The 27,277-nt window shown below is 35.0% G+C and overlaps 1 protein-coding gene across 1 annotated transcript in view; it reads right to left on the bottom strand.

Annotated features, from left to right (window-relative positions):
* The window catches only part of LOC122529070 (hemicentin-2-like), a 242,492-nt gene extending 224,229 nt beyond the window's left edge, over nt 1-18,263 (bottom strand). The window contains exon 1 of the mRNA XM_043654851.1: nt 18,158-18,263. The gene's annotated coding sequence lies outside the window, so the exon portion shown is untranslated. The remainder of the gene's footprint in view (nt 1-18,157) is intronic.
* Nucleotides 18,264-27,277: the final 9,014 nt, after the last annotated feature.

The raw sequence follows: 27,277 nt of genomic DNA, 5'->3' as shown, positions 1-27,277 counted from the left end.
AAATTCACTCAATTACCACGGCCAGTTATTTTTATTTTCTGTTTGAAACGTTTGGTATTTTGCAGACGTATATAGACTTTGTCTATAAAAAAATCTTCTCCAAGTATGTCGTCTTTTTCGAAGATATCGACCTTAAAATAAATCTAACTTCATGTCTAAACCTAATTTTATATAACGTGTGTTCTCAGAAGCACTGAATTCGAAAGACAGATTTAAAAACATTATTCGGAAATTCTACTACATAAATTGAACATTAATAATGTGTTCTGAATATCAATTAGAGCGATACGTACAGACGATCAATTTTTAATGAATTTATCTCATTTTGTGCAACGCTTTTGCATATTGTAGATGGTACAGCTGATATTCCGCATAACAATAAATTCGTTCGTATAATTGATTCGCAACGAGAAACAACAGCGTTTAATTTTCAATTTTGTCACGATGCTACGCATGTAATTTCAAAAAGAAACCAAGCGAAATTTCCCCTGTATCGTTTAAAACTCGCTTCCCCATATGGTTATACACGGTGTGTATACGTGTGTGTGTGTATGCGACTACGATATGCTGACCAACTTCAGGTTGGAGACCTTAATTATTCGGATGGCTTCTTAATTTAATTGCTTTAATTAGCATACTACTTCAACTGTGGTTTTGGCCACGCTGAACCGTTCATTCGTTTCTGTCTTGGTTTCTAGTTCGAAAGCAACATTCTGCGAATCGTTGCTCTCATTACGACTCTTTTACCGCGTACTTGCTGGTTTCGTGAAAATTCGTAAAATATCAGCGAGAATAGTAAAACAGTAGTACGTGAAACTATATGAAATTATATTCACACAGGCTTTCAATTTGAAATAAATTATCAACTAAATGCGCATGAGCTTAGTTTAACTGAACTTCTCTGACAATGAGCAGAGAGAAATCAAATTTTTGTTATTGTTCATGAGCTATATAGTTTTTCATTACTTGTTTTTTTTTTTTAAATAATGGAACCATCCTTCTCCACGCGAGACTTTTGATTTTAAAAACTTGAAACACAAAAGAGGATTATAATATATTTATTGAGATTCTTCTCAATAATGATGATGATTGAACTATAAATTTCGATGCCTAGAGCACGTATCGTATACAAAATTATACAAAATATTTAAACTATCCAGTGTGATATTTAACAAATATAAAACAATTTTTTGCCCAGATTCTATTTAAAAAATTCTTCTCAAAATATGGATTTACATAAAAATCCGCAGTCTAGCGAAAATATTTATTTTCGAGAGTACAATTGAAAAAATACGTAGGAAATTGATTTACCGAGCACCAAGCTTCATAAAAAACACAATACCTCGAATATTTTACAAATTTGCTCAAATTAATGCATAAAAAATCGTTTATTACTGAATGTAACCATGTGCCAAAAAAAAAAAAAAAAAAAAAAGGGAGAAAAATATTACCTCGATACAGAATCACAACTGACGTAACCTGATAACAAAGAACCGAAACTAACATGTAAAACTATGATCGCAGAGTACAGAAAAACACAGGCTGGTGAATAAAATATTCAAACTGTGTGTCCCCGCAGAAGGCGTCTTTCAGCCTAGTAATCTCCATCTCAGCCTATAAATTCCAAAGTTACGGCAGCCACGTAAATATAGAGAAATAGACGCGCGCCCCGACGCACGCACACCCGGAGACCCGCAGGTAAAATAAATTCCCCGCGCGAGCGTAATTAAGCACTCGCTGCCGGGAATTACATTGGGATCGGCGAAAACAACTCTTCGAGCACGTCCACTCGAGCGCCGGGACCTCTCCGCATAATTAAGCCCTTAACATTCCTCTGCTCTTGGCTGCCACTCAGCACGCACGAAGGAATGCAGTTTCGTTTGGACATTTCGTTTGGTGCGCGTCGTAGACAAGCTGAGGGCCCCGTCCGTTCGCGCGTATAACGCGCGCATCCTCCTTTTTCGTTTCTTCGACAGCCTGGCGACAACGCTTGATTTCTTGCACCCGTCCCTTCCACCTTTTCCACCCTAACCGCGAAGAAGAGAGAGAGAGAGAGAAAAAAAAGAAAGAGAAAGATCGATTGTCGCGAGGAATTTCTGACGAAGCTGGGGGGGGGGGGAGAGGAGAGCATACGAGATATGGAGGATTGTGTGTCATTGTAGCGACAGGTATTGTATCGTCGACAAAAACGAGCAGAGCGAGTGTCCTGTCTCGTTCGGTGGCTCCGCGTACGTGTAAACCAGCCTGCGAACACGAACAACGTGCCGAGGGAAGTTTCGGCACAAATCGAGGAATAAAAAATTAAAATATACTTTGGCCGCTGCTTCGCGAGCGAATCCGCAGAAGCCACACTGATCAGTTTCACTCGTTTCGTTGATTTCTTGGTTCTTTGGGGTACGGTTTCAGACAGAAAACGAAGAGGCAAACCATCCTTCTTTCCTCGTGAGAAATACCTTCGTCTATTATTCGCTGGACTTTTACGTGAAAGTAACAACAGTCAGTGAAGCTCCGTTTTTGAACAACCCTTATCTGCGACGTGTTCCTCAGTGTTGCTTATCGTTTTTCAAATTGTGGAGTACGGGACTACAGTCGATCGTGTGTAGTCCCCTTAAAAAGGGATTCAGGTGGTCTTGCGCCGTGAGTCCGATCGAATTCGGTGTACCGATCTCGAAAATAGGAGCCAATTAACGACGGTAAACGTCGAATGAATTCCAAGATAGACTGTTAAGATGTGTACACAAAGCCGGTGTCGTAATTTCAGTCGTCCTATCGTGGGAATCCTTCCAGTTCGTGTAACAAAGATTTCGGTTCAGCTTGCCGGGGCTTGATGAGACCAACGCGTTTAATCAGGTCGCGCGGCACGAAATTCTTTATCGTTCACGAGGTAACTATCGGCGAGCGTCACTACGTCGTAACGAGTGTACACTGCGACGGTCTTTAATCTCTGAAATCTCTGATTTCAACAACGTAACCTTATCGTGCAATTATCGATGGGTGGAGGACGTCGAGACGGTCACACTGTAATCTACAGCATCTTGCGAGACGTTGAGTCGGAAAGCCTCGTAGACAGCGGTAAATAGAGTTACGCCACGACGTGAACGAACAAGGAAATCGAGATCGAAAGAGCAACGTTGTCGAACATCCGGAAAAGCGAGCTGTGAGCGTGAGCGTGAGCGTGAGCGTGAGCGTGAGCGTGAGCGTGAGCGTGAGCGTGAGCGTGAGCGTGAGCGTGTGTGTGTGTGTGTGTGTGTGTGGATTCGAGATTAGACGCTGTATCTGCAGCGAACGAACGGACTTGCAATTGAAATTGATCGTAGGATGTGGAACGAAGTTAAGATGCGTACAAAGGATAACCGAGGAACGTACAGGGAGGCCGAGATTGATGTAGAATTTTTATGTAATATTCTGATATTTCATTGATATTAAACGAGAGAGGGCCAGTATGACTATGTTGGTAAAATCTCCAACTAACTTGGAGACCTAATAAAAGTTACATTAAAATTATTTCACTTTCGAAATTCACGTAGAATTGTTGAATTTAGCGACGATATTTTACTATATGAGAATAAAATTGCGAAAATGAAGATAAAGAAAATAATGATTTCACATTTTCGATAATTTTATTACGAATTCAATTGTTCCAGAACGTGCAAATTCGTAATAGATTTGCTTCCCTTTTTTTTCTAAATACTATTCCTATTATATCTCTTTATTTCCTCGACTTCATAAATATAAAGTCAAATTTTATTGTCTCCTCTATTGCTCGAATAACATCTGAAAATTTAAAGTACGCTCGTTAAATATAGTATTCGAGCGAAGGAAAGAATAGAATTAATCAATTAGCTCACTGGAGTGTAATTCAAACATAATTCAATTACTAGGGAAATCAAGCTGCATCAATCGAGCAATTCAAGTTATAATAATTTGTATCTCTCTAAGGAAATCAATATCCTAAAATATAGGTGTTATTGAATTTCTATGAACCACAACTAGATTAAAATCAATTGAGATTTCTTTCAACAGAATATCCTTCTGTTATAAGATTAAATCTCTATTGTCAGAAGCAAATTGAAGCGAAACGTACAAAACGGAAGCATTATCTCCCCGGTGTGCCAAACAACGGGTTTTCTATTCCACTGTCAATTCTAGCCGCTTCTATTTCTCCTAGACTGTTTAAATCGTGAGGCAGGTTCGGTCTACGACGGTAAACACTTCGTGGTGGTCCGCACTGACAAAGAGACTGCAGTTAATTCGGCTGGTGCCGTACTAGCGAGGTTGTGAAAACAATTTTAGGATAGACTAGTCGAATAAATTACAAGGGATCGTACGTTATACAGATCCACACAGTATTTTATGGGAAAATTTCTATTTCCGTATACCTAAATGAAACTCTCTCTCGCATAATAATGAATAGAAATCGAGAAGAATCATAGTTGTTATAATTTTTAACAGATAAAGTAAATTTTTATTTAGCTTTTACTGCTTCAGTAAAGTCCACGGTCTATTTATCGTTATAATACTCCTTTTTCCATAAAACATTTTTTTTTTTTTATTAAGTATCATTAAACAAGTGAACGAAATAGAATTATATTATTATGACGTAACCATTTTAATGATATAAACGATATTATTAAATGATACAAAAATTAATTTATGTCAACCTAGTGATAAATACAATGCTCTGAAGATATTTTTTGCAACTATATCGATTTAAATAAACATGTGTTGAAAATGAAACACAAGCATTCGAATCGATACCATAATTGAGACTCTATAAGTCTCAAATTTGCAAAGGAGAAAGATTTAGAAATGTTCCTAGGTGCAAATTTTAACTACGCTCGTAAGATCTTATTGCGAGATTAAGATTATGTTAATTAATTGTAAATACTGAGCAGCATTTACATGTATTATGTGTTTCTCTGAGTACTGTGGATGTTGAAAATTTGAAGAAATTTATATCTAGAGGTTAACTTCGTGAAACTTCAGTAGTCGTAGTAACGAGTGTGCCAACTTTCGGATTTAACTTTGGATTAAAGTTCCAGTGCCTGACTTGTCTCGTGGCCGAAAAATAAATTTACACAGGAACGAAAAAATTAAAATTAGAATTAGTTAAAATGAAGTTGTAAAAAAATAAGAATCTATTTCTTAAAAACGATTGTACTTATTGCATGTAAGTAATTCTTACCTACATGTCTTTCAGGAATTGTATTCCTATGTATTAAATATATTTTCACTATAATAGTTCATTATCACATTTCACGCGTTTTACATATAGAATATAATATATAACTATATTAGATATATATTAAAAACTTCAATTATTTCGAGCGTATGATCCTCAATTTTGTTTATATTTCTTAGAATCTAATTAATTTATTTAAAACGAAAAGGACCTTCTGTTTCATACAATTATCATTAATTATTGTTTTTCATTTTTAGTAAAATAGTAAAAGTATAAATAGCTTAGTATTATACAAGGGTGGCACTGCTCGGATAATAGAGTATTCAAATAATGAGGGTATAATACTGAAAAATATTAAAGAAACAAGTACCCTTTGCACACGTGCCAATATTTTCTCCAACTACACATTACGTAGGTATAATTTTCAGAAACAGAAATAAAACCATATAACTATATATAATTCCTCCAATTATTCCACGGCCGTTGATCCCAATCAACACGTGCGTAGTTTGAAACTAAAATAGCACGCTAGCGACGCGCGCCGTTTGTAACTCGAATAACGATAAATTAATAACGAAATCTCGGTTTAGGCACTCGGTTGGTCGATAATCAAATCAAGGAAAATTTCGACGATACGATTGAGTGTGTGCGCATATATAATGTTATCGATGACAAAGAGATATCAATCACGAAGAAATAACGCGGGATTCCTGAATCCTCGGGAATCTCGCGTACAGGCGATGGATTGGATATTCAGGTGACCGCGTTCAAAGCTATCGATTACAATCAATGCACCAGAATCGGTCTGGGAGAGCGAAATTCACACCGCGTGCGAAAACCAGTCCTCATACGATATCTTGATGATTACTGGCAAGAAAAAATTCCACGGGTGGTAGCAACGGGCCCGATGATTGCGGGTATTTTCCACGCGGCGTTTGGCCATGGAATACGAGAGGAGAGAATTTTATACGTGGCTGTGCGCGCGCGCGCGCGTATCGTGTAGTTCGAGAGAAAGAGAAAGAGAGAATAAAGCAATAACGAAAGAGAGGAACAAAAGCAACTAAAAGAGGACAACGACGGGGGAAAAGAGGAAGTAGTACATACAGGGTGTTCATCGTAACGATTGTCACGATTTTTCTAATAGAAAAATGAGAGAAATTTATACGAAGATTGCTGAGAGTTTTTTTTTTTTTTTTTCTTTGGGCTTTAGGAACTATAATTTTTTTACTAGTTTCGGAGTTAGAAAACAGTTTAAATTACGAATTTGTAATAAGAGATTTTGTTGCGTGAGTTTTTCAAATGAATTTCGAAATTCATGTTCAACAAAGAATGATTGCTGTGATTATTTTAAATAATCACGATATACTTATTGTTTTACTAAAAAATTGAAATCAAACTTGAGGTAGATTCAAAACAAGTACTATAAAAGAGTTTGGAAAAATTATGACGTCCAGATATCATTAGTTTCGTATGGAATTGTAAGGCACCTTTATCGCTAAAGGATTATCATAAGATAGGACAAAGTGACGTGGCTGACATGCACGGAGAATTCATTTTCTGTCTGCATCTATTTAAAGTACACGCTGATTTCGATGAGATGTCGATTGCCGTTTTATATATGTAAATCTTGCATTAATATAAATTACCACATTTGACCCAAATACGTCAAATTACAATAAGAGCATCGAAGAATAATTGAATATTATTTTAATAATTCTAACAATTCCGTTCAACACACTAATCTAGGCAACGAAATGTTACCTTCTATTAATTAATCTTGTCTTCTCGTCCTAACAAATTGAATTGACATTTCTTCGTGTTTCTGCATAGATAGATATATTTAATAATGCAGAAAATACTTCTCCTTTTATTTCTACGTTTCAACGAATCGAATTTCATTTCTCGCCGCGTTTGTGCATTGCGTTCCGAAGCTCAAACCGAAATTTTTGAAACACCCGGTATAGGGGCGAGGCGACAGAGAGGGAAATGCGGTATCAGTCGTGCATCAGGAACCATGAAAATAAATAGAAAGAAATACATATATATATATCGGTATATGCCGAAGCTGTGAGTTGCGTATTTGGGTCAAGCTCGTTGAAAATCGACATTCTCTGATCCGTGCGCTACCTACGTGCACGCGTATCAGATTTTCCCCGCGAGGAATTCTCTGGACTGTCCGAAATGTTCAGCGAAACGTTCGGCCACGTATTGGACGAGGTGTATTTTCCCGGTGTGATCGCGATTAGATCGAACGAATTGATATTCGTGAAAAATCGTGAAAGTTATTTTGCGACGTACTGCGTGCCCGTTTGATTGATTAACTGTATTGTATTTCTTTGCCGCGGCTGTTTGCACAACGTGTGCAATTTTCATTGAATTTGTACGGCGCCAGCGTAAACAGTGCGTCACGCGCCTTTTCGAAAACACCGATTTTTATATGAAAATGGAGAATGAGCGCGCGCGGTTTTGCTTTCCCGAACGTGTAAGAGATATTTTGTCCTTTGTTTTTTCGATCGATTCCATGGAGACCATATTAGACGTAGAGAAACAATTACGTGCTTTAATATATTTGTAATGTCGCTCTTTAAATTCTCCAGCGTTTAATTTTTGAAATAGTAATGTACCGTTTAACACATTTTGATTGCGGTGTAATTAAAAAAAAAAATCAACTATGAGTGTATACGTGGTATACTAGTCCAAACTAAATAAAAATGAATGAAAAATATAAAAGAAAAAAGATCATCAATATCTCAATAGACAATTTTTCACTGAATAATTGAATTTTTAAAAATAAAGAAATGCGAGAAAATAGAGAAAATATCAGAAATGTGTCATGTAAATATTTCTATTTACTGGATTGATTTTGTGTTAAAGAGATACATAATCAACGTCGTTAGACTAACATGTATTATTACTGATTGATGGATAATTCAAAAATCCATAAACTCGACCATTAAACTCTAAGTATGTACACAGATGAAGTTATTACACGTAACAGCATGCTTCATACACTGTGTAGCGTAATTATGTGAAAAATGCGCCACACAGTGAAATGTATAATGACGGGAATAAATATACGGTTGATCGTTGTCTAATACACTCAACATACTGCGAAATTGTGATGGATAATTTCAGTCCATCGTTAGAAATTCACGTGAAAATCCACAGGGATTTCAGTCGTGCATTCGATGTCCTTGATTTAAAAAACGAGATTAAATAGTACATGAAGGTTAGAAACTGAAGATAGTATCTGTGATAATTTCATAAAACTTTCGTAACATTAATTTATCTCTATAACCTTGTCGCTTCTTACCCGGAATAATAATTATAACTTCCACGTTAATTAGATATTTTCTTCTCACGCCATGCTAATTGTCTGGTATATCTACACTTAACTCGTTTTCTGAATTGTTTCTTTGAAACAATTCAGTTTCGTTTTAAACAAACAAAGAAAAAAAGACGAAGGAGAAATATAATGTTTTCGCAAAAATATAACTTTGGTAACTATAAAAACTCTTTCTTTAATAATAAGCGGCACACAAAACAATATTTCATTAAAAAAACTGAAAACTGCGAGAGAGAAAAAAAAGAGCCCTTTCAATTTTAAACAATTTTCTAATTTTCTACGCAATTTCAAACCAATTTCCTCAAAAATTCATTTTCTTCGTTTTTTTTTTTTTTTTTTTACTCTCTTGTTACCCTTCCAACAAATTGATTACATGCATTGACTAGGCTAGGAGAATAGCTTTCCAACCCATACGAACGTTCGTATCGCGTTAAGTGCTAAAAATACAAGCTTTCAGATCGAAATACTTCTCTCTGATCACCGACGTACAACTTCTTTAATTACTAGGCGCTTCGTCCCTTTCGATCCCTCATTTTTTTCCACCGTCCAATTATCCCCCAGCCACGTTTCCGACCGGTTGATTTTTAAAGATCACGCGGCAGATTCGAAAACTTCAGATCCGGTCGCTATAATAGCGACGAGCAAAAGGGAACAAAAGCAGAGAGTGAGAAGCGGCACCGCTGTCTGTTATGCTATCGGCAGGAACGGACGATTATCGAGCGAAAATGTGTGCACGTGTGTATTGTCGGAAAGAAGCAACCGGTGCATCAAGCAACCGATTAGTTTGCCAGTCAGGCAATTCATATTGTTAGTCAGTGGTAACTGCCTACCTGCGGGATCGTTTCACGCTGGCCAACCTGTCGGTTTGGTCTGACACGTCTCATAATGCAGGACGGAACATCGATACGAAACTCGTTCACGACTTCGAGTTCGAGTCTGTTCCTTTCAGTCGACCCAAACGCGTGGAATCGGGTCCTGATCAAATAACGCAGCGTTATTATCTCACCGCGCTGCTTCTCGAGATCCTTTTAATGGTCTTTTACTCCTTCGGCAGGGTAACGTGTTACTTTTATTTCGCAGAGAGAGAGAGAGAGAGAGAGAGGGGGGGTACAAAGTTGATTAAAACTGCGCCTTCAAGGTTCATAGTGAATTCATTTTGTACCGGGTGTAAGAAGTTCACGGTGAGGCGAATGCGAAAAGAAAAAAATTGTTGCAGCGAACAAGGCGTTTGAAACTTTTATTTTAATTCCTGTTGAATATTTTGTTGAAATTTTTTATCGGATTATGTATGTAAGAAGAAATAATGACGTTACGTGCAACTTTATTCCACTCGTTCTTATTCGCATCGCGAGGTAAATATCACTGTTCTTTTCATTTATTGATATACACACGGAAAATGGCTCATTACACATTGGAGTTACAATTTTTTAGAATCATATCAGGCATAGAGTAGCACGGACGAGTATAAATAAATGCTATTACACAATTTTTATTACGCGAATCAAACTTTGAATGAAACACCGTTAATTTTGACGTTCACAGTGAAATCAATTGAACACGATTGCAAACTTCTTTTCTATATTGGAAACAACTACGAAGGACAATATTCTCTAAACAACAATTTAATGGAGCCGTACGCTTGAAAATTGCAGTTCGTCGCAAGTGTGTTACAGCAACGTAACTATACATAACACTTTAATCGAGTCGTCATCAATTCACTATTTACATCCTGTATTTGCGTTACATCACGTGTTAACGTGATCAAATGCCGAGGTCTTTTTAGCCGGTTCTAACATCTTTCTGGTGAATGGGAACGGAATTTTATTACTATGCTCGAGGATAATGTGGCCGCGCTGTTGCACAACACGTAATTACAATAGTGACGTAAAACGTGTGAATTTTAGAACCTGCAATCATGTCGATAGCGGTAACAGGTGCTTATAAATTGATTTGAATTCTTGTATCTTAAGAAGGACTATAACTACCGTCATAAAATATAAACTTATTGTGACAGAAACTTTATGTAGGCGATTTTATGTATTAAAAATTTTAAAAATAGAGTGTAATCTCGAGGGAACTGGAAATATCTCGTTTATGCTTTCAATGTCCTGTAATTACAGTGCAAAATAGGGGAATATGAAAAGCTGGAGTTATGTATATCAGCGGTGATAACCTGTATTTGAATAGGAAATTATTCGAATCATATCTTGTTAATGGAAACGAGGTAATACAACCGATATAACTGAACGTTATAGAAATTTATTTCTATATGAATTTATTTCTATTTCAATTGAAAACGATATGTTGTACTAGTGAAATCAAACGTAATGGATTTACATTTTCAAAATGAAATATTAACGATCATGTTTTCAAGTAGTGGACAACTAAATTAAATAAACAGTTTCTTCCATTTATCACGTATGTATAAACTGTGTATGTATGTGGATTTATGGAAAATTTAGAAATGCAAAAAATATTTAAATATTCAGAATAAAATGTACTTATTCTGCCATATACTGGATGAAATAAATCTTCATTTCAGACTCCATATTTTTAGATATATTTAAAAAAATAAGAAATTAACATTTGTACTCGTATGTTTTATTTTCCTAGCCTATCTACAATAACAATTAGCAAGAGTGTGTCCTTTTTCTAAAAATTGTGATCAAACTGAAGAAAATAATGTATTTGTAATAGGTGATATGAAGATTCAAATTTAGCAAAAAGAAAGCTACGTTCATTATAATTTTAATAATATGTTGGACATAGAAAGAGGATCGTTTGCCAACCCGAAACAAATGAATTTTGGTTATCCTTGAAGTCACAAAGTAGGTGCTAATCGGATTCTCGTTGCAAATGGGGATGTAGCAGGAAGATTTAACGTAGCAGCTTGAAAGCAGAAGCTCCATTTACACAATCTAAGCCTTTAGTTTGCATCGAAATTCCCTGTTATTGGACCAATCGCGCGATACTTCTCAACTTCAGCCTCATAAAAAAATGACAACTACAGTTCGTTACTTACAATTATTGTAGAACTTTTTAAATCTGAAATTACCGTAAAAGAAACTCTATGAGACTTTCTCATGAGAGAATTTTTCAACTATTTCAACTTCTATGTGCAAATTAAGAAGAAGATAAGATAAAAATAAACCTGTCCTTCAAAAGAAATATACCTGTCCTTCAAAAGAAATATATTATTACGTACTATATAGATGACACGTTTTATACCACTCGCCATTTTCTTATGACACATTCTTTTAATTACAACCAGACAGAAAAGTATGAATCATAATAATACAAATCGTGACATTTAAATAAATAATTAAATAAAAATGCATCGTCGGTCGGAAGATTCATCCGTAATCATGGAATAAAGGAGAAGATGGATCGAATTAAATAGCGTAAACCGGAACCTGACTGTAAACGTAACTGTTAGAACGATCAATGACAACCACTACGACGCCTCCAAGTGGTTGCAGCTGTCACAACAGTCAGACAATGAAAAAAAAAGCGTTCCCGTTTCTTTAATAAGAACCACGTTACAAACGAGACGACGTTCTTTCCACGGTCTTTCTCAGATTTGTATCGGAGATTAAGATAAACGCAAACATGTGTCCCACTGTCACGGAGTATTAAAAGAGCGTTAAATTATAGTACATGCGGTTTAAAAAGTAAATATATCAAACATATGGTAAGCTCGCATATTTCTTTGACAAAAACGAAAAAAACTGCAATTGATTAATATGGTAATTAAAATGGCGAAGTAAGAAATTATTGATCCATTACTTGCGCATACTTGCAATTGATCTACTTTTGAAAGAAATGTGATATTTTCTAAAATATTTTAGATCTATTAGGAAATTTTCTCTTTTTGGATCCTACTTTCTCCTATCATTAACAAATATTAAGATACACTGTTTCTAATAATTCTCAATCCTTGTTAAAATCTACTCTATTTCCAACTTGCCATTATTTCATTCGTTGTTTAATTTACTGTTTGTATTTGTTTAATTACTTATGTTTAGGAGAACCGCGAAGATCTTCTAAGATGTTCTTTAAAATACGCAACTCACTCGGGGATTTCGTGAACCAGCGCAAAGTGCGAAACCATGTAAAATGTTTGTTTCCGTGTTTAAGAAGAAAACCCCAAGTTAATTTTCACGTGAAATATACAAAAGCGATAACGTATTGTTTCAACACACGTCCCTACAGATCCCTCGTCGTCGAGCGTATTCATCGTCGCGCGACTTAACACTTATTTGTACGATCTTTTTTATGCGGTGGCTATTCGCACTTCAAATGGAACCAGGTACGAAAGGCAGACCGCGTGAGAGAGTCTCGTGGCGCGCTTTTCACTGTCCTTTTTCTTTTAAATAAACAGTACGCCTCTGGTCTACCTTTCGTCCATCCACACCGGCTTCCTTTATTCCGTGGTCCTTCTTTCAGCCCGGCCACGGTGAATAATGGTTGCGTCCGACCCTCAGCGAGAGGAAGCCTCATGCTGAGTGGACCAGGACGACTTGCACGCCCTTTTTTTTTTTTATTCTAAGGACGCCAACTGCAGCCAACTGCGATATTGTTTTTAAGAGCAGCTGAGAACACTGCTCTCGAATATAACGAACAGTGGAGTACGCGTTCGCTTCCCAACAGGGTTCACGCGAAATTTGAATTGGATAATTAAAATTAAATGAGAATCGATATATAAGGTGCCAATTATCGATGAATTCATCGAGCCATTTTATGACGGCTCATTTTCCCGGACGGTTTGAAAAATTTACTTGCGAACATAATGGCAATTATTGCTTTCCTCCGCTCATTGGAAAAACCTCTCAGAGAACATGAAATCCATATATTATTAAAAGTATTTCCTCCTTCGTTGCCTGTTCAACAGAAGTCGAAACTCGTTTCTTTCGACGGATAGACGTTCCAGCCCTCTACCACGCACCGTATCAGGTGCTGCATTAGACTAATGATCATGACGCATTAATATTCCAGCTGGTCTCTCTACGACCAGCATCATTCAAAGCGTCCTCCTTCAATCTGTCTTGCTCCATTAATTACTTCGGCTTTTTGTGCCCAGCCCGCGGTATATCCAGTCGGCAGTTCCACTCTTCGGGAAAATAATTTCCTTCCTCACGTCATCGTCCCCAAGCGGCGACTGGTTTAATTGCCGCACACTCCAGAACTCTCCCGCTACGAAATCTACTTGCTCGTTTCCCCGGTGGACTCGAATGCTCCTCCCATTATATCCTAATGGCATAATAATCTGTATATCCCGCGATATGGTTTCCAATTTCAAGCGCTGATGCAGTCGGGACGCCAGCGTGTATACCTATAACAGCTGGTTTCCTGGACCGCGCCGGTGAGTTACGATTGCCACCAAGTAATGGCCACGTGGATGTTTCGCCCAGGTTTCGCGCTGGTGCAACTCTGCCGCGCGTATTCCCCAAACCAGGCTCACCACCCTCCGCCGACAAGAGCTGCCCGTTCAAGATCGTTTCTCAATCCAACCGAGGAAAATGTAATTCTGCATTTTCCTTGAGTGGATTTTGAACGAATACCGCGGCTAATGGGGGCTCCCGCAGCCCCCTCGCACGCGCTCGCTCGATACCACCGATTCGAGAAATTGTTCGTAAATGCGCTGTTCCTGCCTGATTGAATTTAAGTATTCGATAAACCGCTTTCACGTTTGCTTCATTTGTCGTCTGATTTGAATTGCAAACTGAATGCGAAGACTCTGTCCCGTGTGTTTCGTTCCATTTACCTGTCTATTATCCTACAAATTTCTTCCATCGGCGAGTTCTTCCAGCTAATCCCGCTATTTTTGTTTTGCGTGTTCTACGTCGTTCGATGCTCTTTTGAAATTCTTATAGATACTTTTATGGATGTAGAATACATACGACGATTTTTATGGCTATACTCGTGTATAGTATATCTATGTATCTTTAGATCCGTAAAGTTAGACGACTTGCATTGAAAAGATTTTTCCCAAATAGCAGAAATTTTTTTTTTTAAATTCTAAATTTTTTCCACGTATCTACACATGTACATAATTCATTCAATAAAGTTCAGAGTCTCAATTTTTCCAAAATTTCGTTTACTCGTTGAAAAAAAGATTAGTCAATTATAATTATTTACTCGAATTTAAAATATTGTTACAAATAATTATGGTATTTCCGTAATGATGTACTGATGGAATATAACAGTAAAGAAATAAATATTCAAAAGTTTCTAAAATATAAATGCACAAATATGTAATTACAATATATAATTATACCACTTGACCAAACCATCTAAGAAACTACTGGAATATCACTCGTTGAATTGCAAACAAATTGTAGCACAAATATCCTTTCTTATTAAAAAGAATTACTCTACAACCAAAATTTACGGATTCGACTTTCGACTTTACGCGACATTTACTGGGAATTGGAAATATTTTGCGTGGCAATGTAAGGGGCCATTTGTTTTTCGACGGGTGTCTCGCTAACGAGATATCCAAACGGGGCCCTGTGTCGTAGCTGATCGTGAACACTTTTACGGCTCGTAAACGTCCGGCTTTACGCGGCGAAGCATGTCAGCATAGCCGTCATGGTAAATTTGCAACAAATAGAAACTATGAAACAGCGAGTGTATACGTGTTTCACAACTAGGAGGTTTCTTTAATAATGCATACTTGTCGTCGAACGTATAAGGTCCGTACTGTAACGTCCGACACGGCCGGACTGTTTTATCTTCTAACAATGTGTTCGTGATAATACGCCGGCGTGTAAGTATTCGCGATAAACGGTGTACTTGCAAATATTGTTCTTTTCGTCGATGCGTTCAAAAATTCATTCGTTCGCCTCTTATCACGCTTCTGTCGACTTTCCATTATGCCGTGAAAACGCGGGCAATTCAATTTTCTCCCCGATATTTACTTAACCCGATTTGGAAGTCGTTGAAATATATTTTAAGATTAATTTGAAAGTACTCTCGAAATTTGATTTGTCAATAAGTCTGACAGATTCACAAATAAACTGCAGTATGCTCCATTTTCCTCTCTGGAAGCATTTATCTGTTCTAATATTTCATTAACGTGAAAATGCCGGCAACCGAAATGTTTCTCCGATGTTTGTAACTTAATCCTAGTTAGAAGATGCAGAAAAATATCTCAAGATTAATTCGAAAATATTCTGGATGAGCAAGAAATCATTTGCGATAAATTGTATTTGTAAATGTTCCTCTCGCAGACGCGTTTGAAAATTCATCGTAAGCTGTACATGTGTCAATTTTCTTCTCTGCGCAGTAAAAGTGCTGGCAATTGAGTTTCTTTCTCTGATGTTTATAACGCGGAAATTAAAAAATTCACCGATATGAAAAATCTTCTTTTTTTCACTTAATATCAATGTACAATGCGTTTGAACAAAGAAACCATCGCGCCGCAACTTTTGACTTTCGATTGTCACTCTAACTGGCGAACTGACATGGGTACGAGAAACAATTAAACGCTCGTTTCGTTATATTTCCCCTAAACGCACGTTTTAAGGGAAAACAAGTTAAAATGAATCACCTAAATGTCGTTCGTTGCCGTGTGACTCAGAGAATCGACCCGCTAATCTGTGGACACGGTGCCACAACTTCGAAACAACAATCATTAATCGACCTTTCGGCGATCGTAAATTTTTAATTCCGGAATCATCCAATAAAAGTAAATCAAGGGAAATTCTTTGAAGTTTCATCGTTTTACGTGTGCATATTATTTAATGAAACTTCTAGTAATTCATGCAATATGAATACAATAAGTTAAATCGCATTTAATGGTCACATATATATAACCAGCTTTTAAAAAATTATTATTTCTCAATGATGTTTCCTATCATTTCTGTTTCAAATCATGAATTTATAATTTAAATGAACGAAGTTCTAAGAAACCTATCCAAATTTTGTATTTTAAATGAAACGCATCAATTTAATACATTCTTCATAAAATAATGAACAAAAATATTAAATATCAAGTATAGATTAAATTCTCTTCCAAAAACTGATTACAGTCAATTTTTACTGACAGATTCGAGATAATGTATTAATTTAAAAAAAAAAAATGCTATTAGCTACTACTGAAAATAATTCTTAAATTATTTTCTTTCAGTAAATCTTTATATTTGATAATTAAAATATTATTTTATACTCTAAAAAGGCGTATCATTTACAAACGGGCGATAATATGCAAACGTTGTGGTAATTAAATAAGGTTATTAATCATATCGTAAATAAGCTGGACGCATCTTTGCACTTTCACTTATCTCGGCACGTTGTCAAAGAAATGCACATTACGGTCACGTTTCTGTGAAAACTAATGTTGTGTGTCCAGCACGTTAATCGTCTTTGGTAATGAATTATTACCCTACACCTTCGCGTTCCAGACAAGTGGCGGTACGACAACCAGTCAATCAGTCAGTGCAGTTAATCGCGACATTGACGAAGAGCGAGTGGCTAAGAGCGACACGGGAATTTTTATGTTGCTCCTCGAGCAAACGTTAACCTCGTCGGCCTTGTCGGCCGATTTCTATCATTGTAAATGTCCGGCTACAGAAACAAAAATAGAGAAACACGTGTATTCGCGTTACAAAAGCGATAATGCATTTTTTATTGGTAATGAATGGAAAAATTCCCGCCTTTTCCATGGCTATTTTATTGGCCTTGCAAATAAATGTGTTATTTAAAACAATGCAACAGATGCGCTCCTTTTTTTTTTTATAAGAGGCAAGTAGAGGGAAAATATTAATTGTATTAAACATGTATCGAAGATTTCAATATGAGAGAGGAATACATTTAATATTGATACAAAATGGTATTTGATTACAAAGGAAAAATATGAATTATTGCTGCATAAGATATACAATGTGAAACAGAGTAAATAAGTAAAATTAATAAGTTAATGGATAAATTAATGTAATAAAATAATTGCTTTGCGTGAAGATATATTTAACAAGAAATTAATTTTGAAAATGGAAGAACACATCTGCATTTAATTTTGTTACTACGTGTGATATATTGTAAAATCTTTTAATTAAAATTGAATTAGTTAATATTAAATTTTACAAGGCAGACTAAACATCTACTATGAACTTTATCAGAAGAGATTAAAATTAATAAGTAGTAGATATAGCTCAAATTTTGTTGTTAAATTTTATAAAAATCAATACAGAAATTATAATTAAAACAGAAACTGTAGTTATACTTATAACAGTTAGAAATAGAATAAAATTTTCAATCCTCAAATGTTATCTTCTATGATATTTTTAATAAATTCTATCTATTCTATCAAAACCGCAATCCTATCTTTTAAACAGCACGCCATTATATTGAGAAATTGTGCAAAGTTCGTTGACGGCAGAAAATTCGTCAGCTCGTCGATTAAATATTCAGAATCAGTTTCGACAAGTTTGAATTTTCTATTCACCAGCAAACTCGCTCGCAGTATCTAACGCATTTACACTTTCAAATGCGGTAGATACTATCAGTCGCGAGAACGACTACCGTCCCGATCGTCGAAATGCAAGTACGGCAAGACCATTCGGTAAAAGTTCACTACCTCTGTCTTATCATTCGTGCTCAAAACTTATACGTTTATGCTTTCCACTTACCGGAACGTGATGAGAAATCCAGAGGAGAGGTTCTGGCCATGTGTACGCCAGCAGCTGGTTGGAGGTGTTTCTTACACTGGCGACAGCCCACCTGCCCATTGCACTTCGCGCGACATCTGCACTGAATTCACGTGTGTTCGCGATATGTTCACAGTTATGACATCATTTATTCGAGGAACATGAAATTTACACGACGCGGAGAGCCGCACGTTGCAAGCGCCTGAAAAAAAATCGACACGATTTATTCAACTTACTTTCCTACCAGACACTTCAAAGTGAAGCTTATTCTCTAATGGTGGATTAAACGAACTACAATTGACACTATGTCGATTGTATGTACTGTCAATACCCCCCACCACTTAGCAATAATGATGGTTGGAGTCTAAAATATCAAATATTCTATCTTATCTTTAAATATCGATCATACGTAAAATATCAAAAAATATCGCTATATAATGAAATACTGCCGAATAATGAAAACGTTATTAACAATAAAATGTTATTAATATCATGTACTTAGTCGATTGAATATGATTTAAAAATCGTATCATTTGTCTATTAAATGATTCGATTAAATAGGTTACCTTTTACGTATGTATTAACAATCATTATGACACAACCTTATAATACGTAATAACGTTTAACATTATAATACATAATGCACAGTAATACAATTAACATAGTGTTTCTTATTAAAAATGAATAATAATTGAGAAATAATTTTACTCACGTTTTAGAAATGCCGGAGACTTCAAACTGAAGCTTATCCTCTAATGGCGGCTGTAACGAACTACAATCCTTACTATGTCGATCGTATCGATACTGTCGATACCCCCCACCACTTAGCAATAATGATGGTTGGAGTCTGAAATATCAAATATTCTATATTCTATCTTTAAATACCGAGCATACGTAAAATATCGTACAAAATGAAAAATATCGCTATATAATGAAATACTGCCGAATAATGAAAAGGTTGTTAACAATAAAATGTTATTAATATCATGTACTTAGTCGATTGAATATGATTTAGAAATCGTATCATTTGTCTGTTAAATGATTCGATTAAATAGGTTACCTTTTACGTATGTATTAACAATCGTTATGACACAACCTTATAATACGTAATAACGTTTAATATTATAATACATAATACACAGTAATACAATTAATATAGTGTTTCTTATTAAAAATGAATAATAATTGAGAAATAATTTTACTCACGTTTCAGAAATGCCGGAGACTTCAAACTGAAGCTTATCCTCTAATGGCGGCTGTAACGAACTACAATCCTTACTATGTCGATCATATCGATACCCCCCACCACTTAGCAATAGTGATGGTTGGAGTCTGAAATATCAAATATTCTATATTCCATCTTTAAATACCGACCATACGTAAAATATCGTGAAAAATGGAAAATATCGCTATATAATGAAATACTACCGAATAATGAAAATATTATTAACAATATAATGTTATTAATGTCATGTATTTAGTCAATTGAATACGATTTAGAAATCGTGTCATTTGTCTGTTAAATGATTCGTTTAAATAGGTTATCTTTTGCGTATGTATTAACAATCGTTATGATACAACTTTATAATACGTAATAATGTTTAACATTAAAATACATAATGCACAGTAATACAATTAACATAGTGTTTCTTATTAAAAATGAATAACAATTGAGAAATACTATTACTTACGTTTTAGAAATACCGGAGACTTCAAACTGAAGCTTATCCTCTAATGGCGACTGCAACGAACTACAATCGATTATATCGATACCTCCCACCATTACGCAATAATGATGGTTGGAGTCTAAAATATTAAATATTATATTCTATCTTTAAATATCGAGCATACTTAAAATATCGTAAAACATGAAAAAATATCGCTATATAATGAAATACTGAATAATGAAAATGTTATGAACAATAAAATGTTATTAATGTTATGTAGTTAGTCGATTTATAAATCGTATCATTCGTCTATTAAATAATTCGATTAAACGGTCTATTATACAACATTATAATACGTTTAATGTTATAATGCGCAGTAATATAATTAACATAGTGTTTCTTATTAAAAATAAATAATAACTGAGAAATATTGTTATTGTTACGATTCGAAATCAGCTTTCTATGTTTCAGCGCGCCAACGACACTAACGACTCTGGTGGAAGTAATTGTTACTACAGTTTAGTAGCGGTTATGTTTGTGCGATCAGATGAACGTTTCTGCGTCTCGAAATGATTAATTTACTGACATTTGTATTTTGAATGCATAATTTGATTCTGGAAATTTATATTGCGTTGCACATTGCAAATACGAGTACTGTATATCCAGATTAATGTATGAATACATGTAGGTAAGTATACATTATATACGTATTTTGTAATACATATCTTAGAAATATAATATTTAGAGCGTTAGGTTAAAAGAACAATTGTATGATGCTTTTTGATATTTAACTATTCAAAACAATTGCAGGGACAGTTTTGATACGAGTGAACGAAAAATGAACATTTAAAGTGAATAAAAACAAAACCTACAAGCTTGATTACCGACGCATTCGTTAAACGCAATCAATCAATGCGCAGGCGCAGAGTGAGTTTAGAGTTTGAAGTGACAATGGAAATAGAATTCTATTTGTTTAATGTATTTACATGATTCTCTTCGAATAATTGAATTGTTTAGAAATAATTGCAACTATTCAAATAAGAATAATTTAAAAGGTTTGTATGACATATACTTAAGTAATCTCATTGTAATAATGATATAATTTACAATTTTTTCTTTGATTTCCATATTAGGTTATGTTTAATTGAAAATGTTTGATTTACATTATATTTTTTTATCATTGAATTTAAATCGAATTATTTCGTATATGCTATAAACTAATGGTAATTTTATTTTGAACTATTTTTATTTATTCAAATATTAAAATATTTGTAATGATATAAGTGGATATGTATTTTCATTATAGTAAAAATTGTACTGTAAAAGTTTTATTTGACAATTTTCTAATCCGTCTTCTTAATCTTTATGCTCTTGAATTAAATTTAAAATCGTATTGAATTATATTCAAGATGTATAGTTTTTTTTTCCTAAATATAACATGAACTTATAGTTTATGAGAGAAAACCATGAAAATGATATATAAATTTATTTTTGCGAAAGTATAGTTTCTTTATGCCCTATTAACATCTATCTTAAAGTAAATTTAGAGGCGCTTAAAGTTACAGAGTAACTCTCTCGATTTATCAGGATTATCGATATTTTAAGGATATAAAGACAGTTTTATGGTCGCCGATACTTTGGCCATTATTTATGGATAATCGATTGTAACATCTGTACTTCATAGCAGTGGTGTAGCGTATATCAATATTTATTTTATCGAAACGTTTCGTCGAAATATTGCGCTTCTATGCCCTTACATCTTTATTAAATGATAATGTTGTAAATAATGGTTCTGAGGTTGAATTCTTTGGTAAAGTTCAAAATAATATTCTTCATTAATATAAAGAAAAAATTAAACTGAATTAATAATAAGTATAAATACAAAAAATAAATGTATTTTTATATTTACACATATATATAACGAACATGATATGGTAAAATAAATGAAGTTACAGGAAATGAATACTAGAATAGGTAGACCAGAGATAGGTAGATAAATATAAATTGTCATAGAGTTATTATTGAGTTTAGCTTACTAGTGTATTAGATCATTTATAGATTTTATTACCTCATTTATTAGGTTGTGTTTTAAATAGGAATTTTAAAAATTAATTTAAAATTTTAGAAACTAAATTAAATAGACTAAAATTTTTTAAATTTAATCCCTGCAAATCGAAATATAATATAATTTATATTTTTACAGAAATGAACACCAGAATTCAGGAGATCCCTACATAAAGAATTCTTACTTCAAAGGTAAGAAATTATATCATTATATTGTTTATATTGGATGATATTTTTGTTTTTGACTGTGACTTTGGAACAAAATGATGTATTTTTAAATACATAAATATATACATATTCCAGTATTTGAAGTTTAATGCTACAACGAATAGATAATGTTCAATTTGTAATTACTTACACAGATATGCATCATTTGAAATTTTAGAATTTTATTACACAATCATACATTATAATGTAAATCAATGTAAACTTTTTTAAATTATTTATTTATCTACTGTCATAGTAAAGTACTTACTTTGAGATATAGTGCTTTGAGAAGTTTACATAAAATTTGATTTTATTTAAAGTTCTTTTACTTAAAAAAGATTTGAAGTTTGTTTGAACTCTTCTATTGTAATATAGCTATATATAAATGAAATTGAAGAATGAGTGACTTTATTTCCGACGTGTTGGTATTGTATTATATTTACGAAGACCATTCACGGTTTAAATATCCGAACAATTATGAAACTTCTCGTACTTCTATCTCAGGATCGACCGTTTTCGACCCTTTTAACCATTGGGTCGATTCCACTTACCATGAATCGGGTTCACCTACCTTATTACGTTCCGTGATAATCGATAGTGATGTTATTTCAGAAACGATAGGCACCTTAAAGCACGATAGTTTCATATAACTGTTTGAAACTTATGACTTATAGGTACTTTTTCATCGATGCTATTCCCAAAATCGATTTGTAACGAGGACATTCAATGTTAGAATTAGTTATTAGAAGTAATATACTAGAATCTCATGATTTCTTATACAATTCTACTAGAATTATTTACGAAGTTTTACAAGTCATAAGTTATAAATTGTGACCAATAAATGTTTTTCCACAGTCAAAATAAGTTTGATCAAACTAAACTATACAGTATTTACAAGAATTATAGTAAAAGAAAAAATTAACAATTGTGTTGTCTTCTGATTTAGATCTCATTGAAAAAATTTGAATCAAAATTAGGAGAGAAATTTAATTTAATAAAGGAGCATCGAATTGTCTTAGCTTCCTTTTATTAAAATAGTAATTTTTAATAGATTTGATAATTTTCTAATGATTATTTAGATTCGTTTATCTTTTCAAGTATCTTCATAGAATCTATTATTGAGGGTAGTCTTTGAAAGAATCAATAATTAGTGGAATTAGCAAAATGAATAATGCGATAGGTACATACATAAATGAGAAAAAAATTTAGTACAATTATACATATCTAGACATGTTATCAACGGATAATTGCTCAGGATTTATCTTGATAATCTTGATATCTTGATAATATTTATATATATATATATATATATATATATATATATATATATATATATATTATCTTAATCTATTTATATTTATCTACATCGATACACGTGACAAAAGAAATAAACTGCGATCGAGAGTTATTTTTATTCGAATGGAAGGACCACACTAGTAGACCACCGCATGGCGGTGCGTTGCAAAGTGAAAGATATCAGCAGCAAGTATCTCGGGCTTTTGTCCTTTAACGGGGCTGCAGAGAGCACCGAAGAACCAGTGGTTTGCGTGCACGATGCGATAAGCTAATTAATTAGATTCCTCTGGAAAGGCATAGCGGCAGCCGGTAGAAGGAATTGGGCGACGTGGATGACACGGGAGATAGGTTATGTATTCTAATCCAGCTAGGCAGAGATACTTGCACATTCCCCCGGTGTGGTACGAGTTCGCATTTCAATGAGAGATCCGTTCGTAAGACGTTAGATCGTCGTCGTTCCCCCTGTTTCGCTCTCTTTATCTTTCATCGAGCTTCCTCTTTCTCCTACATGCCTGTTCGCAGGCTAACCCGATCCATAGGATACGTTTAACCCCTCTTGCGCGACGTCTATCTTTGGCGGATGGTTTGTAGTTCGCGCCAACAACTCGGAAACTGCTCATATCGAGCATATACCGCGTATGAAACCACCATCACTTTGAAATTGAACTGTGTGGAGTTACTAGCGTCGTTCGAGATGCTTAGTTGGAGGGTTACTCGGTGTTATACCCTCTTTCACGTATGGAAGTTAGTTCGACCGCAGTCCTTCCGTCAAGACTTACTTACGTTATTCCGTCTAACAAGACACTCGAGATCGTTTCTCGGCCTTCGGCTGAAGAACGGATACGTGTGCGTGCGGAATGACAAGTGGCCGGAGTTATGGACCTCCCTTGGAATTTGGCTTTTCTACAAAACGCCAGAGAGACGCTCCGTGGATCTGGTTTTTGTTAATGATAACAGGCACTTTAGCCTGGCGCCTGGCGATGAACCTGTTTCTCGAGGTTCGGAGCACGATCGCGATAATGCGTGTCGACTTGTTCGCCTCGAGTATATCTCGTACTTGGGTCTCGAGCGTTCGGCACCTTTGATGAACTGAAACTTTGAAGTTTAGAAGTGGTTTGATTAATTCGCTCCGAAAGTTGTTTTGTGGTATTTTGTTCAGGAACTGTGTGACAGGGAACTGTGTTATCATAGAAATTATCGCTTATTGCGAAGATAATTTTCAAGTTAATTGTAGGTTTAATATTATGAAATGACTGAAACGAGAACAGATTTTTATTTGATTAAATGTTTTATATTTGCGAATCTGAAAGGAAACGATATTGGACGTTGTGTAGGAAAGTTCAAAATTAATTTCAAACATTTATAATTCGCAACACAGTCACTTATACATACAAAAGAATTATAAACGGATGAATTGAAATGTAAAAATTATCTATATAATTATATAGAAAATAACCAAAAGGTTAGGTCAAGAAATGACGATGAAATCGCTGTTTCTCAATATAATATTTTTAATTTGTTCGTCTGTTTGTTTTAACAGAAAATAACAAAAATTTTATCATTTAATATAACATAGCATGTTTTACTTAACTATGTAACACGAACTTAATTATTTGAAGACGTAGTTCTCTCCGCTCACGATATTTAACAATTAATCTTGCTTGTTGGTAAACTCTGAGAGGATTTCACCAACTACGAAGGTTAGACAGCAGTACATAAAAATTTACTCGAAGTCGAGTATTTTTAAGCGGCAGCTCGTGAGAGTTACATCTCGTGAATTACGTCAAGAACAGGGTAGGACTCTCCTAGAGCGGGCTTAATTTGCGAATTACGTCGGGTACACGAGAGAAGTGCAATGTCTCTTGCAACGAGACAGTCCTCCGCAGCTTTCAGACGGTTTATGCTCCGCTCTGTTGAAAAACGAGTCAAGGGCCGCAATAATTCGAAACGTCCCGTGAATAATTTTCGCCAGGGTATTTATGCACTCGCTACCGCATCGCGATAATTATCGGCCCATTAAATATCAATCCGGCATGAATTCTCCCACGACAAGATAAGATAGGTCACGGGATATTTCGTCACGAGAATATTTTCGTTGAACCGAGCCAGTTTTTCTTTCTCGCGAAGTATCAGCGATCAGGTAAAACGACGATTTCCTGCAGTTCTGCCTCGCGAATTACGTTGGCAGCAGAGTATCGCGAAAGTTGGCTGAATCGAATCGTGGCAGGCTCTCGCTGCCTTTCAGGTGACTTATCGTCCTCGTCGACAGGAATTACGAGCACCGACATGGAGAGACGAGGGGACACGCGAGCCTCCGATCGATCGATCCGTGGAACAACAAAACCATTATCTGCTTCAGGCGTTCAAGCACAAGGTAAACTGTTTCTCCTCGTTGAAGTAGGACTGTTCTGTCGGAAGTCGCAGGGTCACTGGATGCTTCTCGACGTTGCGGCAAGACGTGCACCCTCCTCCGTTCTATCTGTTAGCCGTTTCCAAACCATTGAGATCGACTTAAAGTTCACGTTCCAGCGATGAAAAGACAATATCGACCGTTTCAGCGGTTTTAGCATATATACATACATATTGGACACTTGCGACAAAGGCCAGACAACTCGAAAGAGGACAAGCGAAAAGCAGTTCTTGGATATACTTAGACAGTCTTGTCATTTGTTCACTGTAACAGGGTGAAACTTAGAATAAGAAACATGTATTTCTTGACAGAGTCACGTGAATCAGCTTTCCATCGACCAAATTATAAAGATAAATGAATAAGTCTAATCTTATAGCGTTGACTATCACGTTTATTGCAAGTATATGCGATATCAATGTAATTTTTAAGTATTTTTAACATTGTATAGATATATTTCAAATTTCATATATTTCAATACTCCATTTCATAAACGTACGTAAACTTGTTTTCTAACTCGATATTAATAGAGCTTTAATTTTTCAATAATCGAGGTTTTATCAGTTAACGTACAAGTACTTTCACTTCATTTGCGCCGACGACTTCTCAATGACATTTCACAGCTTCTCAATCAATATGTCGCATTTCTCAATCCTAGTTCAAGTTTCTTTCAATGAAAGGAATAATTTAACTTTCTGCCAGGGATTCATTTAAAGACGATAAACAATGGACGATTGTTTTCGAGGAAAGTTTCAGCATAATATTTAGATTGGCGTAGCTTCCAACTGGAATCGTCGGTATCTTTTCTTAATTTCAGCCTGCCTCTTCTCATGAATACCGTGGTTTACTGAGGGCGACACGCTGACGTGGAGCTAAGAAAAGGATTACAATGATTATTTGTACAGGCCGATTCCGGCAGCGCTTTGCATCTGCCGTGGGAAATAGAGCATTGAACCCGGGTGCAGACACATATTTTCCATTTTCTTACCACGAATACCGCTTCCACGAATTGATTCTTAATCTCTCGAGAATAGATTTAATCGATACACGCGTCAGAAAATTTAGAAACTCTTATTTACGAAGGAAATTATATATAAAATTTCAGATTTAAGTTCTAAATTTTGATATCGACTGGTTTAGGAATTAATAAATACTTCGCCAAATATATTTTAGTAGAGATGCTTAATATTTCAGGATGTTGTGAATGCGTGAAGAAATTCAATTATAATAAAAGTCGATTCCTCAGAAAGGGATGTTGATTATTTGTATTTTTAAGATAAATTATAAGTTGAATGAATTTTGCTCCATTCTTTTTTCACAAAAATACGATAAAATTTATTTGTTTCTGAAATCTTGGTCTTTAGAATAATTAGAATAATTTAAATGAGAAAAATTATTACGAAAGAATATCTATTCTGTTACAACGCACACATTGTAAAACATTTTTCTGTTTTGTATTAC

Source organism: Frieseomelitta varia, unplaced genomic scaffold, assembly GCF_011392965.1.
Source record: "Frieseomelitta varia isolate USP_RPSP 00005682 unplaced genomic scaffold, Fvar_1.2 scaffold_277, whole genome shotgun sequence".
NCBI lineage: Eukaryota > Metazoa > Arthropoda > Insecta > Hymenoptera > Apidae > Frieseomelitta > Frieseomelitta varia.
This window is presented reverse-complemented; position numbering and strand designations above follow the sequence as displayed.